This window comes from Euprymna scolopes, unplaced genomic scaffold (assembly GCF_053919585.1).
Source record: "Euprymna scolopes isolate OS-2025 unplaced genomic scaffold, ASM5391958v1 sca7, whole genome shotgun sequence".
NCBI classification, from domain to species: Eukaryota; Metazoa; Mollusca; class Cephalopoda; order Sepiida; family Sepiolidae; genus Euprymna; species Euprymna scolopes.
Window position 1 is genome coordinate 56,159 of NW_027633768.1, and position 17,513 is coordinate 73,671.

Sequence of the window (17,513 nt, forward strand, 5' to 3'; positions counted from 1 at the left end):
GGAGAGCAGCGGTGACGGTCAAGGGAGTGCCCAGCTTCATCTCAGAGGACCAGATGGGCGCCACGATGGCCCAATATGGGGAAGTGGAGAACGTGCAGCCGGTGATTGGCCCCCGAGGAATCCGGATGGGGGAAATCAAAGTGGAAATGAGGGTGGACAGGAAGGAGATAGAAAAAATTCCCTCCCAGCTGACATGTGAAGGATGGACCATGCTTGTCCTGGTGGAAGGTAGAAGACCGCACTGCTGGTTCTGCCAAAAACCTGGCCACGTGTCCCGCTTCTGTCCCAGAAGGATAGAAGCAGAAAAAGAGAAACTTGGACAGAAGCCGGACGAGGAAAAGACGGCGGAAGGGAACAAGGCCGACACCTGGAGCAAGGTAGTGTCCAGGAAAACCAAGAAATCAGCAGTGGTGGCCGCTCCCACAACAACACCCAGAGGAGCGGCGGTGTCGGCCAAGCGCAAACTCAGGGTCAGCTCCTCCGAGTCAGAAAATGAAGAAGGAGGAGAAACCACCAAAAAAGGAACAAAAAGGGAGAAAAAAGCTGAAGAAGACCCTGAGCATCCGCCAACAGCCCCCGAAGAGGATGTCCAGGCCACCCCTCCCCTATTCAACACGCCTCAAGAGGAAAAGGAGCCGGGCGAAGTTCCTGAGACACCCATGGAGGCTGAGGAGCCAACTGTGAAGCAGACGAGTGAAAAGTCAGCAGCCCCCAGAGAAGTAAAGACCAGAAAACTTCCTTTCTGGCCGGGGGAGAAGATGTGTGAAGTCCGGATAGAGGAGACGGTCAGCGACCTCAACGGGAGGCAAAGAAAACACCTAAAGGCCCTCGAAAACCTCACAAAGGTAGACGAGAAGGAGGTCGCTGATCCCAGAAATTTCCCGGATGCTCCTCAGCTCATCACGTTCGTCCGGCCAAATAGGGGAGGGCGAGCGAAGGCCTTGTGGAGAATGCTGGAAGAGAGCAAGACAGCCTTCGGGGGGCAAAAAATCTTTGACGGGGAGCACCCATCACTTGGGCAAATAGCCAAGAAATGTGAGGGGCGGGTCCCTATTTATGTTCACCCCTCCCTGTATAGGGCTCTAAAAATTACGTTTCCTCTGGACGTTGGGGGCCTGGCTAGAGACGGACGGCTTACGTCCGACCTGCTCTCGGGCAGTCTTGGCCAAGCCTTTGACGTCCTGTCCCCCGAGGACTTCAGACCCCTAGTTGACGAATTTTACTAGGTAGGGAAGCATGGCCACGGGCTTGAACCTGGCTAGTTTGAATGCGAGGGGCATGAGATCTCGAAGCAAAGCTGCTCGCGTGCTGAGGGATCTCGTGGCCCTTGAGGTAGATATAGCTGCGTTACAGGAGACCCACTTTGTTGGGCCCGGGGATTGCAGTGTGCTGGTCAACGACTTTGACGTTTACTCAGCATACGGCAATCTCCGTAGCAGTGGGGTTTCTGTTCTAGTAAGTCGCACCCTGTCTGCGACGGTTACCGTTATCCACGCCGACGCTCATGGGAGGCTGGTCGTGGTCGATGTTGCCGTTAAAAGCGGCGTGTTCCGGATAGTGGCAGTTTATGCACCTAACATCCCCAGCGAGAGGGTTTCCTTTTTTCGGCGGGTGGAGGTGTTTCTCTCTTCGGGTCCGGAGCGGGTAGTCTTAATGGGGGACTGGAATGCCGTCCTGGACCCCAGCATAGATAAGGTCGGGGGGGTTAGAGGGTCGGGTTGGTGTGAAAGCAGCCTGTCTGACCTGATGGCCTCGTGCGATCTGGTCGATAGGTTCCGTCTGGATCACCCCGGGAGGGAGATGTGGACGTGGCATACTAGTGCGGCCTCCAGTCCAAGTACATACTTGGACAGGATGTTAATTAGAAGGGGCGACGTAGATTTTCTATCTTGTCCCACGTTCCACTGGCTAGGTCATTCGGACCACAAACTCGTGTTGGCCCGTTTGAAGTTAGGTAATAGGCCTAGGTTGGCTGGCTACTGGAAGTTGAACGCCTCCTTGTTGGAGTCGGAAGACTTCCGGGAGCGGCTGACAACACTAATCCAGAGGGAGTTAGTGGGGGCGGTTACCGGGAGTAGCTGGTGGGTTAAGCTTAAGGTCACCATTAGGCGCTTTTGTGTCCAATATAGCCAAAGCCTCGCGTTAGTTAGGGCTCGGACCAAAAGGCACTTAGACGATAGACTGACCCGGGCGGTGGCAGGGGGGGATTCCCTAGAACTAGCTCTAGTAAAGGAGGACCTGAGTCGCTTGGCTAGCGAGCGATACACAGGTCAGGTAGTTAGAGCTAGGTTAAAAAGAGTCTCCAACGAAGCCGCGAACGTTGACGCTGTTGAGCGTGGGGCTGCTTTAAGACGTGGCTCGGATGGGTACATTCGGGAAGTGAAAGACCTGGAAGGGCGCTCTCTCGTGTCGGCGCGGGAGATCTGCAACGGGTTTCGACAACATCTGGAGGAGCGATTCACCCAACTACCCAGACTCCGCGGCCAGGAGTTTGGCGGCTATTTGGCTGGCTCGCCCCGCCTTACTGCGGACCGAGCGGCTAGCTGCGAGGGGATGGTTACGGAGCGTGAGGTCATTACTGCGTTGAAGCAGGTAGGCCTCAACAAATCTCCGGGACTTGATGGTTTGCCCTATGAATTGTTCTTGAGGCTGTCGCCCATGTTTGTGCCCCTTCTGACGGGCGTGTTTAACCACTGGTTTGTCACGGGTTCGATCCCGAGACAGGTTACCAAGGGAGTGGTCACGCTTCTGAAGAAGGGGAACCAACCTGGAGGGGGGAATCTAGACGATTACAGGCCGATCACTCTGCTTAACGCAGACGTGAAGATTTTGGCTCGCGTTCTTGCAAACCGGATGCAGGTTGTTATCGGTGACTTGATCGAACCGGATCAGAATTACGCTGTGAAGGGTCGATCAATTCAGAACAACTTGCACCTGGTGCGCTTGATCTTAGAGGGTTTAGAAGACGACACGGAAGCCGCGCTGATCAATTTGGATCAGTCCAAGGCGTTCGATGGGGTGGACCATGGGTTCCTGAGGTCTGTTGTGGAAACCGCCGGCTTTGGTCCGGACTTCCGCAAGTGGGTCTCTGCTCTGTATCGTGATCCCGCGGTAGTGGTGCAAGTCAACGGTAGGTTGTCGGAGTCCTTTGGGGTCTCTCGGTCGGTGCGGCAGGGCTGTCCGCTGTCGCCTCTGCTCTATGTCCTGGCGTTGGAGCCCTTCCTTCGCAAATTAAGGGACGAGGCGGCGAGACCAGTCCTACGCGGCATTGCTCTACCTGGCGGCCGATTTGCCAGGGTGTCCGCGTACGCTGATGACGTCACCGTTTTCGCAGCTTGTCGTAACGACATCGAAGCGGTGATAGAGGCGATCGCTGAGTACGAAGTTGTTACAGGGGCCGTGATCAATCGCAGCAAGTCCGTCGGCCTGCGGTTGAGCGCCTGGACCGGGGTAAACTCGCTTCCAGGTGCGTTCGGCTGGACTGATGGCCCGGTTAAGATCCTCGGCGTGTGGTTCGGGCCGGATCTCCAGTTGGACAAGAATTGGTCGGAGGTACAGACGAAGGTCGAATCGTCGGTCGTGTCTTGGATTCGAAGGAGGTTGTCCTTGAAGGGTCGTGCGGAGGCATGCGCCACTTACGTGTTTCCGCTGATCCTTTACCGTTTATCTGTTCTTCCCCTGCCTGCGGACCGCTGTAAGGCTTTAGAGCGCCTCCTTTCTAAACTGCTGTGGAAAGGAGGAAAGCCGTATGTCCGTAGACAGGTCTGTACGCAGAAACTTGGCGAGGGAGGCTTGGGAATGCCGGACTTGAAAAGTCACAAGCATGCTGAAAGACTGGCGTTCCTGAGTCGTACACTGTTAGAGGAGACGCACTGGGTACCAGCGGTGGAACAGGCTTTTCCGCAGCTCGTATCCGCCCCTGCCGCTGAAGGTCGCAGAAGACCAGCAGGGGATTCGCGTTTCTTCACCGAGTGCCGGGCTGCCCTTAGGGCGTTGCCGGGGTCCAGTGACCTTGCGCGGTCTAGGAGGAGGCTGTATCGGGATCTAGTGGTGGGGACCGCTAACGATCCGCTGGTGGAGCGGCTACATCTGTCGGGGGAGGAGGTTCTCTCGCTGTGGAGTTGGGCGCCTGCCAGCAGTCATTTAAATAATTCAGAATTTTCAGTAACGTGGAGACTGGTCCGGGACGCGTTGCCACTTTTCGACCGACTTGCCAGAGATTGCCGGGATAGAGAATTTTATTATCCCCCGTGCCCCCGCTGCAATGACGAGGAGGAGGACGAGACGAGGGAACACGCGTTCTTTCTTTGCAGCGGGGTGCGGAGTCTCTGGAGGTATGTCGAGGAGGTAACGGCTCGCATCGACCCCGAGCGGTCGGTGCCACTTGATTTAGCGTATGTGGTCGATAATGTGGACCCGCCGTTTTCTAGGGAGAAACGGTTGGTGTTTCTAGCGATACTAGCCGTAGCTAGGTTAGTGACGTGGGTTTCACGTCTAGACATCGTCTATGAGGGGCAGTCTGTTTCCGATCGGGATCTGGTCGTTCGTTTTAAGCACCAACTTAAAACGAAAATCAGATGCGATTGGGAAAGGTTGCCCCGCATCGACTTTGATAGAAGATGGGTGCACAACACTAGTTTGTGCATCCGACGAGGAGCCAGGTTCGAGTTCGTGCTTCCCCCTGGTTAGAATTGGTCCTAGGGTGCTGGGGTTGGTGTTTTCTATACTCGGAACCCACCCCAATGTATTTGTTAAACAAGAGTTTACTCTTGTCCATGGGTAGAAGCTAGGGTTAGTTAGGAAATGGTAACCACTTCGAGTGGAAGATGAGTATCTTTATTAGGGCCTAGACTAGGGATGTATGTGTGTCGATCCGGTCCCTGATTTATTTTTATTCGGCACTAGGAGAGCTTCCAAAGATGCCCACTCCCACTTGTTTGTTTTGTCCTCGGCCTTTGTTGCCCCTTATGCATTTTTATCTTGGAAGACGCCGTCCATTCCCGACGAACCCCCTCCACAAGTTATTTTTTCACCAGCAGTTTTTGCTGTCCCGTAGATCCTCCATTCCCCACTAGGGAGCGACCTGCTTGCTTTCACCTTTCCCTTCGGGGAGGGGACCGGAAGACAGTGGGCGTTCCACTAACGAGTAGAGAGTAGGATGGGAGGGTCCCTTACTAATCCGCCCCCATAGGCATTTTGTTAAGTTGTTTTCTTTTTCTTTCTTTTTGGGTGTATTTTAGCTTGCCCCCCTCCCCTTCATCTCACCCCCATTTATTTAAAAAAAAAAAAAAAAAAAAAAAAAAAAAAAAAAAAAAAAAAAAATACTTTTGTTTGTACATATATTTTTGTTTTGTTTATGTAAATACACTTTTTTATTATTACAGAATGCATGAAGGTCGCCTGCCATCCCGTTAAGCTGGGGAGAATTAGTTTTGTTTTAAATAGGTCCTGGTAAGAATGTAAGGCGAATTGTAGAATGATAGTTCTCTAGTGTAGTCTTTTAATAAAGAACTTGTCTTTCAGTACAAGTCTAGCGTTAGCTTTAGTCAAGACCCGATTTCTTTTTTCCCCACACCCCCCCTACTTGGCCCTGGTGCCTAAGTTGTTACGGACCCCAAATAAGGCCTTGGCAGTAGATAATGCCAAGGTCGGGGCCGTAACGACTAAATAAATTCTCGGCCTCTTCTGGCTAAGATCAAAGTGTAGTATCTGTTCTTATCAGCTTAATATCTGATAGGTCCCTCGCATGGAGGGATCACGATATTAAACTGATTTTTGGAACTCGGTCAAGGGTTAGGAGCTTGCTCCCCCTTCTCCACGGGTTGGCCTGGTATTGCACTGCCTCCAGGAGTTAACAGCCCCGATTCTGACCCCAGCTCGCTCGGGAAAGAGTCAGAAAACGCAATCCCAAAAACAGACTGACTACTACTTTGATCTTACTACTAAACTAAACGACTTTGTTGGTCCTTACTTCCCTTTACTTAGTTGTTGCTGGCTTTGCTTTCGTTCGCTTTCGGTTCGGTCCGCTCGGCTGGATGGACCGTTCGTTGGTCTCATTAGCTGGATGACGGAGGCGGGCGGGCGGCCCTCCTTGGCCGCTGCCTGCGATCGACGCTTCCACTAGTAGAGAGGGGCCGGGGGTAGGGGGGTCGTTGTCGCTCTGCCCGCAACCTTTGCCGCCCGGACCGGTCCACTGACGACCCCGGCCCCGGAGGGAGCCCCTTTATCGCTTCTCGGCCTCTTCTGGCTAAGATCAAAGTGTAGTATCTGTTCTTATCAGCTTAATATCTGATAGGTCCCTCGCATGGAGGGATCACGATATTAAACTGATTTTTGGAACTCGGTCAAGGGTTAGGAGCTTGCTCCCCCTTCTCCACGGGTTGGCCTGGTATTGCACTGCCTCCAGGAGTTAACAGCCCCGATTCTGACCCCAGCTCGCTCGGGAAAGAGTCAGAAAACGCAATCCCAAAAACAGACTGACTACTACTTTGATCTTACTACTAAACTAAACGACTTTGTTGGTCCTTACTTCCCTTTACTTAGTTGTTGCTGGCTTTGCTTTCGTTCGCTTTCGGTTCGGTCCGCTCGGCTGGATGGACCGTTCGTTGGTCTCATTAGCTGGATGACGGAGGCGGGCGGGCGGCCCTCCTTGGCCGCTGCCTGCGATCGACGCTTCCACTAGTAGAGAGGGGCCGGGGGTAGGGGGGTCGTTGTCGCTCTGCCCGCAACCTTTGCCGCCCGGACCGGTCCACTGACGACCCCGGCCCCGGAGGGAGCCCCTTTATCGCTTCTCGGCCTCTTCTGGCTAAGATCAAAGTGTAGTATCTGTTCTTATCAGCTTAATATCTGATAGGTCCCTCGCATGGAGGGATCACGATATTAAACTGATTTTTGGAACTCGGTCAAGGGTTAGGAGCTTGCTCCCCCTTCTCCACGGGTTGGCCTGGTATTGCACTGCCTCCAGGAGTTAACAGCCCCGATTCTGACCCCAGCTCGCTCGGGAAAGAGTCAGAAAACGCAATCCCAAAAACAGACTGACTACTACTTTGATCTTACTACTAAACTAAACGACTTTGTTGGTCCTTACTTCCCTTTACTTAGTTGTTGCTGGCTTTGCTTTCGTTCGCTTTCGGTTCGGTCCGCTCGGCTGGATGGACCGTTCGTTGGTCTCATTAGCTGGATGACGGAGGCGGGCGGGCGGCCCTCCTTGGCCGCTGCCTGCGATCGACGCTTCCACTAGTAGAGAGGGGCCGGGGGTAGGGGGGTCGTTGTCGCTCTGCCCGCAACCTTTGCCGCCCGGACCGGTCCACTGACGACCCCGGCCCCGGAGGGAGCCCCTTTATCGCTTCTCGGCCTCTTCTGGCTAAGATCAAAGTGTAGTATCTGTTCTTATCAGCTTAATATCTGATAGGTCCCTCGCATGGAGGGATCACGATATTAAACTGATTTTTGGAACTCGGTCAAGGGTTAGGAGCTTGCTCCCCCTTCTCCACGGGTTGGCCTGGTATTGCACTGCCTCCAGGAGTTAACAGCCCCGATTCTGACCCCAGCTCGCTCGGGAAAGAGTCAGAAAACGCAATCCCAAAAACAGACTGACTACTACTTTGATCTTACTACTAAACTAAACGACTTTGTTGGTCCTTACTTCCCTTTACTTAGTTGTTGCTGGCTTTGCTTTCGTTCGCTTTCGGTTCGGTCCGCTCGGCTGGATGGACCGTTCGTTGGTCTCATTAGCTGGATGACGGAGGCGGGCGGGCGGCCCTCCTTGGCCGCTGCCTGCGATCGACGCTTCCACTAGTAGAGAGGGGCCGGGGGTAGGGGGGTCGTTGTCGCTCTGCCCGCAACCTTTGCCGCCCGGACCGGTCCACTGACGACCCCGGCCCCGGAGGGAGCCCCTTTATCGCTTCTCGGCCTCTTCTGGCTAAGATCAAAGTGTAGTATCTGTTCTTATCAGCTTAATATCTGATAGGTCCCTCGCATGGAGGGATCACGATATTAAACTGATTTTTGGAACTCGGTCAAGGGTTAGGAGCTTGCTCCCCCTTCTCCACGGGTTGGCCTGGTATTGCACTGCCTCCAGGAGTTAACAGCCCCGATTCTGACCCCAGCTCGCTCGGGAAAGAGTCAGAAAACGCAATCCCAAAAACAGACTGACTACTACTTTGATCTTACTACTAAACTAAACGACTTTGTTGGTCCTTACTTCCCTTTACTTAGTTGTTGCTGGCTTTGCTTTCGTTCGCTTTCGGTTCGGTCCGCTCGGCTGGATGGACCGTTCGTTGGTCTCATTAGCTGGATGACGGAGGCGGGCGGGCGGCCCTCCTTGGCCGCTGCCTGCGATCGACGCTTCCACTAGTAGAGAGGGGCCGGGGGTAGGGGGGTCGTTGTCGCTCTGCCCGCAACCTTTGCCGCCCGGACCGGTCCACTGACGACCCCGGCCCCGGAGGGAGCCCCTTTATCGCTTCTCGGCCTCTTCTGGCTAAGATCAAAGTGTAGTATCTGTTCTTATCAGCTTAATATCTGATAGGTCCCTCGCATGGAGGGATCACGATATTAAACTGATTTTTGGAACTCGGTCAAGGGTTAGGAGCTTGCTCCCCCTTCTCCACGGGTTGGCCTGGTATTGCACTGCCTCCAGGAGTTAACAGCCCCGATTCTGACCCCAGCTCGCTCGGGAAAGAGTCAGAAAACGCAATCCCAAAAACAGACTGACTACTACTTTGATCTTACTACTAAACTAAACGACTTTGTTGGTCCTTACTTCCCTTTACTTAGTTGTTGCTGGCTTTGCTTTCGTTCGCTTTCGGTTCGGTCCGCTCGGCTGGATGGACCGTTCGTTGGTCTCATTAGCTGGATGACGGAGGCGGGCGGGCGGCCCTCCTTGGCCGCTGCCTGCGATCGACGCTTCCACTAGTAGAGAGGGGCCGGGGGTAGGGGGGTCGTTGTCGCTCTGCCCGCAACCTTTGCCGCCCGGACCGGTCCACTGACGACCCCGGCCCCGGAGGGAGCCCCTTTATCGCTTCTCGGCCTCTTCTGGCTAAGATCAAAGTGTAGTATCTGTTCTTATCAGCTTAATATCTGATAGGTCCCTCGCATGGAGGGATCACGATATTAAACTGATTTTTGGAACTCGGTCAAGGGTTAGGAGCTTGCTCCCCCTTCTCCACGGGTTGGCCTGGTATTGCACTGCCTCCAGGAGTTAACAGCCCCGATTCTGACCCCAGCTCGCTCGGGAAAGAGTCAGAAAACGCAATCCCAAAAACAGACTGACTACTACTTTGATCTTACTACTAAACTAAACGACTTTGTTGGTCCTTACTTCCCTTTACTTAGTTGTTGCTGGCTTTGCTTTCGTTCGCTTTCGGTTCGGTCCGCTCGGCTGGATGGACCGTTCGTTGGTCTCATTAGCTGGATGACGGAGGCGGGCGGGCGGCCCTCCTTGGCCGCTGCCTGCGATCGACGCTTCCACTAGTAGAGAGGGGCCGGGGGTAGGGGGGTCGTTGTCGCTCTGCCCGCAACCTTTGCCGCCCGGACCGGTCCACTGACGACCCCGGCCCCGGAGGGAGCCCCTTTATCGCTTCTCGGCCTCTTCTGGCTAAGATCAAAGTGTAGTATCTGTTCTTATCAGCTTAATATCTGATAGGTCCCTCGCATGGAGGGATCACGATATTAAACTGATTTTTGGAACTCGGTCAAGGGTTAGGAGCTTGCTCCCCCTTCTCCACGGGTTGGCCTGGTATTGCACTGCCTCCAGGAGTTAACAGCCCCGATTCTGACCCCAGCTCGCTCGGGAAAGAGTCAGAAAACGCAATCCCAAAAACAGACTGACTACTACTTTGATCTTACTACTAAACTAAACGACTTTGTTGGTCCTTACTTCCCTTTACTTAGTTGTTGCTGGCTTTGCTTTCGTTCGCTTTCGGTTCGGTCCGCTCGGCTGGATGGACCGTTCGTTGGTCTCATTAGCTGGATGACGGAGGCGGGCGGGCGGCCCTCCTTGGCCGCTGCCTGCGATCGACGCTTCCACTAGTAGAGAGGGGCCGGGGGTAGGGGGGTCGTTGTCGCTCTGCCCGCAACCTTTGCCGCCCGGACCGGTCCACTGACGACCCCGGCCCCGGAGGGAGCCCCTTTATCGCTTCTCGGCCTCTTCTGGCTAAGATCAAAGTGTAGTATCTGTTCTTATCAGCTTAATATCTGATAGGTCCCTCGCATGGAGGGATCACGATATTAAACTGATTTTTGGAACTCGGTCAAGGGTTAGGAGCTTGCTCCCCCTTCTCCACGGGTTGGCCTGGTATTGCACTGCCTCCAGGAGTTAACAGCCCCGATTCTGACCCCAGCTCGCTCGGGAAAGAGTCAGAAAACGCAATCCCAAAAACAGACTGACTACTACTTTGATCTTACTACTAAACTAAACGACTTTGTTGGTCCTTACTTCCCTTTACTTAGTTGTTGCTGGCTTTGCTTTCGTTCGCTTTCGGTTCGGTCCGCTCGGCTGGATGGACCGTTCGTTGGTCTCATTAGCTGGATGACGGAGGCGGGCGGGCGGCCCTCCTTGGCCGCTGCCTGCGATCGACGCTTCCACTAGTAGAGAGGGGCCGGGGGTAGGGGGGTCGTTGTCGCTCTGCCCGCAACCTTTGCCGCCCGGACCGGTCCACTGACGACCCCGGCCCCGGAGGGAGCCCCTTTATCGCTTCTCGGCCTCTTCTGGCTAAGATCAAAGTGTAGTATCTGTTCTTATCAGCTTAATATCTGATAGGTCCCTCGCATGGAGGGATCACGATATTAAACTGATTTTTGGAACTCGGTCAAGGGTTAGGAGCTTGCTCCCCCTTCTCCACGGGTTGGCCTGGTATTGCACTGCCTCCAGGAGTTAACAGCCCCGATTCTGACCCCAGCTCGCTCGGGAAAGAGTCAGAAAACGCAATCCCAAAAACAGACTGACTACTACTTTGATCTTACTACTAAACTAAACGACTTTGTTGGTCCTTACTTCCCTTTACTTAGTTGTTGCTGGCTTTGCTTTCGTTCGCTTTCGGTTCGGTCCGCTCGGCTGGATGGACCGTTCGTTGGTCTCATTAGCTGGATGACGGAGGCGGGCGGGCGGCCCTCCTTGGCCGCTGCCTGCGATCGACGCTTCCACTAGTAGAGAGGGGCCGGGGGTAGGGGGGTCGTTGTCGCTCTGCCCGCAACCTTTGCCGCCCGGACCGGTCCACTGACGACCCCGGCCCCGGAGGGAGCCCCTTTATCGCTTCTCGGCCTCTTCTGGCTAAGATCAAAGTGTAGTATCTGTTCTTATCAGCTTAATATCTGATAGGTCCCTCGCATGGAGGGATCACGATATTAAACTGATTTTTGGAACTCGGTCAAGGGTTAGGAGCTTGCTCCCCCTTCTCCACGGGTTGGCCTGGTATTGCACTGCCTCCAGGAGTTAACAGCCCCGATTCTGACCCCAGCTCGCTCGGGAAAGAGTCAGAAAACGCAATCCCAAAAACAGACTGACTACTACTTTGATCTTACTACTAAACTAAACGACTTTGTTGGTCCTTACTTCCCTTTACTTAGTTGTTGCTGGCTTTGCTTTCGTTCGCTTTCGGTTCGGTCCGCTCGGCTGGATGGACCGTTCGTTGGTCTCATTAGCTGGATGACGGAGGCGGGCGGGCGGCCCTCCTTGGCCGCTGCCTGCGATCGACGCTTCCACTAGTAGAGAGGGGCCGGGGGTAGGGGGGTCGTTGTCGCTCTGCCCGCAACCTTTGCCGCCCGGACCGGTCCACTGACGACCCCGGCCCCGGAGGGAGCCCCTTTATCGCTTCTCGGCCTCTTCTGGCTAAGATCAAAGTGTAGTATCTGTTCTTATCAGCTTAATATCTGATAGGTCCCTCGCATGGAGGGATCACGATATTAAACTGATTTTTGGAACTCGGTCAAGGGTTAGGAGCTTGCTCCCCCTTCTCCACGGGTTGGCCTGGTATTGCACTGCCTCCAGGAGTTAACAGCCCCGATTCTGACCCCAGCTCGCTCGGGAAAGAGTCAGAAAACGCAATCCCAAAAACAGACTGACTACTACTTTGATCTTACTACTAAACTAAACGACTTTGTTGGTCCTTACTTCCCTTTACTTAGTTGTTGCTGGCTTTGCTTTCGTTCGCTTTCGGTTCGGTCCGCTCGGCTGGATGGACCGTTCGTTGGTCTCATTAGCTGGATGACGGAGGCGGGCGGGCGGCCCTCCTTGGCCGCTGCCTGCGATCGACGCTTCCACTAGTAGAGAGGGGCCGGGGGTAGGGGGGTCGTTGTCGCTCTGCCCGCAACCTTTGCCGCCCGGACCGGTCCACTGACGACCCCGGCCCCGGAGGGAGCCCCTTTATCGCTTCTCGGCCTCTTCTGGCTAAGATCAAAGTGTAGTATCTGTTCTTATCAGCTTAATATCTGATAGGTCCCTCGCATGGAGGGATCACGATATTAAACTGATTTTTGGAACTCGGTCAAGGGTTAGGAGCTTGCTCCCCCTTCTCCACGGGTTGGCCTGGTATTGCACTGCCTCCAGGAGTTAACAGCCCCGATTCTGACCCCAGCTCGCTCGGGAAAGAGTCAGAAAACGCAATCCCAAAAACAGACTGACTACTACTTTGATCTTACTACTAAACTAAACGACTTTGTTGGTCCTTACTTCCCTTTACTTAGTTGTTGCTGGCTTTGCTTTCGTTCGCTTTCGGTTCGGTCCGCTCGGCTGGATGGACCGTTCGTTGGTCTCATTAGCTGGATGACGGAGGCGGGCGGGCGGCCCTCCTTGGCCGCTGCCTGCGATCGACGCTTCCACTAGTAGAGAGGGGCCGGGGGTAGGGGGGTCGTTGTCGCTCTGCCCGCAACCTTTGCCGCCCGGACCGGTCCACTGACGACCCCGGCCCCGGAGGGAGCCCCTTTATCGCTTCTCGGCCTCTTCTGGCTAAGATCAAAGTGTAGTATCTGTTCTTATCAGCTTAATATCTGATAGGTCCCTCGCATGGAGGGATCACGATATTAAACTGATTTTTGGAACTCGGTCAAGGGTTAGGAGCTTGCTCCCCCTTCTCCACGGGTTGGCCTGGTATTGCACTGCCTCCAGGAGTTAACAGCCCCGATTCTGACCCCAGCTCGCTCGGGAAAGAGTCAGAAAACGCAATCCCAAAAACAGACTGACTACTACTTTGATCTTACTACTAAACTAAACGACTTTGTTGGTCCTTACTTCCCTTTACTTAGTTGTTGCTGGCTTTGCTTTCGTTCGCTTTCGGTTCGGTCCGCTCGGCTGGATGGACCGTTCGTTGGTCTCATTAGCTGGATGACGGAGGCGGGCGGGCGGCCCTCCTTGGCCGCTGCCTGCGATCGACGCTTCCACTAGTAGAGAGGGGCCGGGGGTAGGGGGGTCGTTGTCGCTCTGCCCGCAACCTTTGCCGCCCGGACCGGTCCACTGACGACCCCGGCCCCGGAGGGAGCCCCTTTATCGCTTCTCGGCCTCTTCTGGCTAAGATCAAAGTGTAGTATCTGTTCTTATCAGCTTAATATCTGATAGGTCCCTCGCATGGAGGGATCACGATATTAAACTGATTTTTGGAACTCGGTCAAGGGTTAGGAGCTTGCTCCCCCTTCTCCACGGGTTGGCCTGGTATTGCACTGCCTCCAGGAGTTAACAGCCCCGATTCTGACCCCAGCTCGCTCGGGAAAGAGTCAGAAAACGCAATCCCAAAAACAGACTGACTACTACTTTGATCTTACTACTAAACTAAACGACTTTGTTGGTCCTTACTTCCCTTTACTTAGTTGTTGCTGGCTTTGCTTTCGTTCGCTTTCGGTTCGGTCCGCTCGGCTGGATGGACCGTTCGTTGGTCTCATTAGCTGGATGACGGAGGCGGGCGGGCGGCCCTCCTTGGCCGCTGCCTGCGATCGACGCTTCCACTAGTAGAGAGGGGCCGGGGGTAGGGGGGTCGTTGTCGCTCTGCCCGCAACCTTTGCCGCCCGGACCGGTCCACTGACGACCCCGGCCCCGGAGGGAGCCCCTTTATCGCTTCTCGGCCTCTTCTGGCTAAGATCAAAGTGTAGTATCTGTTCTTATCAGCTTAATATCTGATAGGTCCCTCGCATGGAGGGATCACGATATTAAACTGATTTTTGGAACTCGGTCAAGGGTTAGGAGCTTGCTCCCCCTTCTCCACGGGTTGGCCTGGTATTGCACTGCCTCCAGGAGTTAACAGCCCCGATTCTGACCCCAGCTCGCTCGGGAAAGAGTCAGAAAACGCAATCCCAAAAACAGACTGACTACTACTTTGATCTTACTACTAAACTAAACGACTTTGTTGGTCCTTACTTCCCTTTACTTAGTTGTTGCTGGCTTTGCTTTCGTTCGCTTTCGGTTCGGTCCGCTCGGCTGGATGGACCGTTCGTTGGTCTCATTAGCTGGATGACGGAGGCGGGCGGGCGGCCCTCCTTGGCCGCTGCCTGCGATCGACGCTTCCACTAGTAGAGAGGGGCCGGGGGTAGGGGGGTCGTTGTCGCTCTGCCCGCAACCTTTGCCGCCCGGACCGGTCCACTGACGACCCCGGCCCCGGAGGGAGCCCCTTTATCGCTTCTCGGCCTCTTCTGGCTAAGATCAAAGTGTAGTATCTGTTCTTATCAGCTTAATATCTGATAGGTCCCTCGCATGGAGGGATCACGATATTAAACTGATTTTTGGAACTCGGTCAAGGGTTAGGAGCTTGCTCCCCCTTCTCCACGGGTTGGCCTGGTATTGCACTGCCTCCAGGAGTTAACAGCCCCGATTCTGACCCCAGCTCGCTCGGGAAAGAGTCAGAAAACGCAATCCCAAAAACAGACTGACTACTACTTTGATCTTACTACTAAACTAAACGACTTTGTTGGTCCTTACTTCCCTTTACTTAGTTGTTGCTGGCTTTGCTTTCGTTCGCTTTCGGTTCGGTCCGCTCGGCTGGATGGACCGTTCGTTGGTCTCATTAGCTGGATGACGGAGGCGGGCGGGCGGCCCTCCTTGGCCGCTGCCTGCGATCGACGCTTCCACTAGTAGAGAGGGGCCGGGGGTAGGGGGGTCGTTGTCGCTCTGCCCGCAACCTTTGCCGCCCGGACCGGTCCACTGACGACCCCGGCCCCGGAGGGAGCCCCTTTATCGCTTCTCGGCCTCTTCTGGCTAAGATCAAAGTGTAGTATCTGTTCTTATCAGCTTAATATCTGATAGGTCCCTCGCATGGAGGGATCACGATATTAAACTGATTTTTGGAACTCGGTCAAGGGTTAGGAGCTTGCTCCCCCTTCTCCACGGGTTGGCCTGGTATTGCACTGCCTCCAGGAGTTAACAGCCCCGATTCTGACCCCAGCTCGCTCGGGAAAGAGTCAGAAAACGCAATCCCAAAAACAGACTGACTACTACTTTGATCTTACTACTAAACTAAACGACTTTGTTGGTCCTTACTTCCCTTTACTTAGTTGTTGCTGGCTTTGCTTTCGTTCGCTTTCGGTTCGGTCCGCTCGGCTGGATGGACCGTTCGTTGGTCTCATTAGCTGGATGACGGAGGCGGGCGGGCGGCCCTCCTTGGCCGCTGCCTGCGATCGACGCTTCCACTAGTAGAGAGGGGCCGGGGGTAGGGGGGTCGTTGTCGCTCTGCCCGCAACCTTTGCCGCCCGGACCGGTCCACTGACGACCCCGGCCCCGGAGGGAGCCCCTTTATCGCTTCTCGGCCTCTTCTGGCTAAGATCAAAGTGTAGTATCTGTTCTTATCAGCTTAATATCTGATAGGTCCCTCGCATGGAGGGATCACGATATTAAACTGATTTTTGGAACTCGGTCAAGGGTTAGGAGCTTGCTCCCCCTTCTCCACGGGTTGGCCTGGTATTGCACTGCCTCCAGGAGTTAACAGCCCCGATTCTGACCCCAGCTCGCTCGGGAAAGAGTCAGAAAACGCAATCCCAAAAACAGACTGACTACTACTTTGATCTTACTACTAAACTAAACGACTTTGTTGGTCCTTACTTCCCTTTACTTAGTTGTTGCTGGCTTTGCTTTCGTTCGCTTTCGGTTCGGTCCGCTCGGCTGGATGGACCGTTCGTTGGTCTCATTAGCTGGATGACGGAGGCGGGCGGGCGGCCCTCCTTGGCCGCTGCCTGCGATCGACGCTTCCACTAGTAGAGAGGGGCCGGGGGTAGGGGGGTCGTTGTCGCTCTGCCCGCAACCTTTGCCGCCCGGACCGGTCCACTGACGACCCCGGCCCCGGAGGGAGCCCCTTTATCGCTTCTCGGCCTCTTCTGGCTAAGATCAAAGTGTAGTATCTGTTCTTATCAGCTTAATATCTGATAGGTCCCTCGCATGGAGGGATCACGATATTAAACTGATTTTTGGAACTCGGTCAAGGGTTAGGAGCTTGCTCCCCCTTCTCCACGGGTTGGCCTGGTATTGCACTGCCTCCAGGAGTTAACAGCCCCGATTCTGACCCCAGCTCGCTCGGGAAAGAGTCAGAAAACGCAATCCCAAAAACAGACTGACTACTACTTTGATCTTACTACTAAACTAAACGACTTTGTTGGTCCTTACTTCCCTTTACTTAGTTGTTGCTGGCTTTGCTTTCGTTCGCTTTCGGTTCGGTCCGCTCGGCTGGATGGACCGTTCGTTGGTCTCATTAGCTGGATGACGGAGGCGGGCGGGCGGCCCTCCTTGGCCGCTGCCTGCGATCGACGCTTCCACTAGTAGAGAGGGGCCGGGGGTAGGGGGGTCGTTGTCGCTCTGCCCGCAACCTTTGCCGCCCGGACCGGTCCACTGACGACCCCGGCCCCGGAGGGAGCCCCTTTATCGCTTCTCGGCCTCTTCTGGCTAAGATCAAAGTGTAGTATCTGTTCTTCAGTGCTTGCTCTGGTCTGCTATTAGTTGACGAGTTGGGAGCTTTTGGCCTTTGGTCAAAAGTCTTTTTTCTTTTTGGCCTCTTTTGGCGTCTTGCTCTTGCGAGGACCAGCCCCTTCTTTGGGGATTGGACCTCCTTGAGAACTTGTTAAGTTTTTGTTTTGTTTATTAACTGTTGTTTTCCTTTTTTTCCAGATAGTCCGGGGTCTAGCTAGAGCTTAAGCAGCCGGCAGGGCCAAGGGATACCGACGTGCCTTTTTAGGCGAAGGTCCCTTGGTTTCCGAATCGGCGGGCACTAGTTGGGCTCCGGGCCTTCACTTAGATGGAGCAGGCCTCTGCTCCTGCCACCTTGGGGGACGCCCCAGGTGTAGTGTCCGAGACGGGTCGGGGGGGTGCCATCCCGCAAGGCACCCCCAGTTCGAGAAGGGTTCCCGGGGTCGCCACCCCAAGTTCGGTGTCCGGAACGAGAGCGGGGGTCGCTGCCCCCAGTACAGTGGTCGAGGCCACTGGAGGTAGAAGGGAAGGGGTCGAATCCCCTTGGTCGAGATCGGTCGCGGGGCTCGCCGCCCCAAGTTCGAGACGCATGTCGGGGGTTGCTGCCCGTAAAGGCAACCCCAGTTCGAGTGCCGTTGTCGCT

The 17,513-nt window shown here is 54.7% G+C and overlaps 21 non-coding genes across 21 annotated transcripts; all 21 read left to right on the forward strand.

The window, feature by feature from the left end:
- The first annotated feature begins 5,667 nt into the window (after positions 1–5,667).
- Positions 5,668–5,868, forward strand: LOC145275495 (U2 spliceosomal RNA). Its single transcript, XR_013867318.1, has one exon. It is a non-coding gene; the product is annotated as a U2 spliceosomal RNA (small nuclear RNA).
- A 357-nt stretch (positions 5,869–6,225) lies between these two features.
- LOC145275481 (U2 spliceosomal RNA) lies at positions 6,226–6,426 on the forward strand. The gene has a single exon (XR_013867305.1). It is a non-coding gene; the product is annotated as a U2 spliceosomal RNA (small nuclear RNA).
- Positions 6,427–6,783: 357 nt separating this feature from the next.
- On the forward strand, positions 6,784–6,984 carry LOC145275493 (U2 spliceosomal RNA). Its single transcript, XR_013867316.1, has one exon. It is a non-coding gene; the product is annotated as a U2 spliceosomal RNA (small nuclear RNA).
- A 357-nt stretch (positions 6,985–7,341) lies between these two features.
- Positions 7,342–7,542, forward strand: LOC145275505 (U2 spliceosomal RNA). The gene has a single exon (XR_013867327.1). It is a non-coding gene; the product is annotated as a U2 spliceosomal RNA (small nuclear RNA).
- Positions 7,543–7,899: 357 nt separating this feature from the next.
- LOC145275518 (U2 spliceosomal RNA) lies at positions 7,900–8,100 on the forward strand. The gene has a single exon (XR_013867337.1). It is a non-coding gene; the product is annotated as a U2 spliceosomal RNA (small nuclear RNA).
- Positions 8,101–8,457: 357 nt separating this feature from the next.
- LOC145275530 (U2 spliceosomal RNA) lies at positions 8,458–8,658 on the forward strand. Its single transcript, XR_013867340.1, has one exon. It is a non-coding gene; the product is annotated as a U2 spliceosomal RNA (small nuclear RNA).
- A 357-nt stretch (positions 8,659–9,015) lies between these two features.
- LOC145275542 (U2 spliceosomal RNA) lies at positions 9,016–9,216 on the forward strand. The gene has a single exon (XR_013867346.1). It is a non-coding gene; the product is annotated as a U2 spliceosomal RNA (small nuclear RNA).
- A 357-nt stretch (positions 9,217–9,573) lies between these two features.
- On the forward strand, positions 9,574–9,774 carry LOC145275555 (U2 spliceosomal RNA). Its single transcript, XR_013867356.1, has one exon. It is a non-coding gene; the product is annotated as a U2 spliceosomal RNA (small nuclear RNA).
- A 357-nt stretch (positions 9,775–10,131) lies between these two features.
- On the forward strand, positions 10,132–10,332 carry LOC145275568 (U2 spliceosomal RNA). The gene has a single exon (XR_013867358.1). It is a non-coding gene; the product is annotated as a U2 spliceosomal RNA (small nuclear RNA).
- Positions 10,333–10,689: 357 nt separating this feature from the next.
- Positions 10,690–10,890, forward strand: LOC145275569 (U2 spliceosomal RNA). The gene has a single exon (XR_013867359.1). It is a non-coding gene; the product is annotated as a U2 spliceosomal RNA (small nuclear RNA).
- A 357-nt stretch (positions 10,891–11,247) lies between these two features.
- Positions 11,248–11,448, forward strand: LOC145275570 (U2 spliceosomal RNA). Its single transcript, XR_013867360.1, has one exon. It is a non-coding gene; the product is annotated as a U2 spliceosomal RNA (small nuclear RNA).
- Positions 11,449–11,805: 357 nt separating this feature from the next.
- LOC145275571 (U2 spliceosomal RNA) lies at positions 11,806–12,006 on the forward strand. Its single transcript, XR_013867361.1, has one exon. It is a non-coding gene; the product is annotated as a U2 spliceosomal RNA (small nuclear RNA).
- Positions 12,007–12,363: 357 nt separating this feature from the next.
- Positions 12,364–12,564, forward strand: LOC145275572 (U2 spliceosomal RNA). Its single transcript, XR_013867362.1, has one exon. It is a non-coding gene; the product is annotated as a U2 spliceosomal RNA (small nuclear RNA).
- A 357-nt stretch (positions 12,565–12,921) lies between these two features.
- LOC145275573 (U2 spliceosomal RNA) lies at positions 12,922–13,122 on the forward strand. Its single transcript, XR_013867363.1, has one exon. It is a non-coding gene; the product is annotated as a U2 spliceosomal RNA (small nuclear RNA).
- A 357-nt stretch (positions 13,123–13,479) lies between these two features.
- Positions 13,480–13,680, forward strand: LOC145275574 (U2 spliceosomal RNA). Its single transcript, XR_013867364.1, has one exon. It is a non-coding gene; the product is annotated as a U2 spliceosomal RNA (small nuclear RNA).
- A 357-nt stretch (positions 13,681–14,037) lies between these two features.
- LOC145275575 (U2 spliceosomal RNA) lies at positions 14,038–14,238 on the forward strand. Its single transcript, XR_013867365.1, has one exon. It is a non-coding gene; the product is annotated as a U2 spliceosomal RNA (small nuclear RNA).
- Positions 14,239–14,595: 357 nt separating this feature from the next.
- LOC145275577 (U2 spliceosomal RNA) lies at positions 14,596–14,796 on the forward strand. The gene has a single exon (XR_013867366.1). It is a non-coding gene; the product is annotated as a U2 spliceosomal RNA (small nuclear RNA).
- A 357-nt stretch (positions 14,797–15,153) lies between these two features.
- Positions 15,154–15,354, forward strand: LOC145275578 (U2 spliceosomal RNA). The gene has a single exon (XR_013867367.1). It is a non-coding gene; the product is annotated as a U2 spliceosomal RNA (small nuclear RNA).
- Positions 15,355–15,711: 357 nt separating this feature from the next.
- LOC145275580 (U2 spliceosomal RNA) lies at positions 15,712–15,912 on the forward strand. The gene has a single exon (XR_013867369.1). It is a non-coding gene; the product is annotated as a U2 spliceosomal RNA (small nuclear RNA).
- Positions 15,913–16,269: 357 nt separating this feature from the next.
- On the forward strand, positions 16,270–16,470 carry LOC145275581 (U2 spliceosomal RNA). Its single transcript, XR_013867370.1, has one exon. It is a non-coding gene; the product is annotated as a U2 spliceosomal RNA (small nuclear RNA).
- A 357-nt stretch (positions 16,471–16,827) lies between these two features.
- LOC145275541 (U2 spliceosomal RNA) lies at positions 16,828–17,017 on the forward strand. The gene has a single exon (XR_013867345.1). It is a non-coding gene; the product is annotated as a U2 spliceosomal RNA (small nuclear RNA).
- The last annotated feature ends 496 nt before the right edge of the window (positions 17,018–17,513 follow it).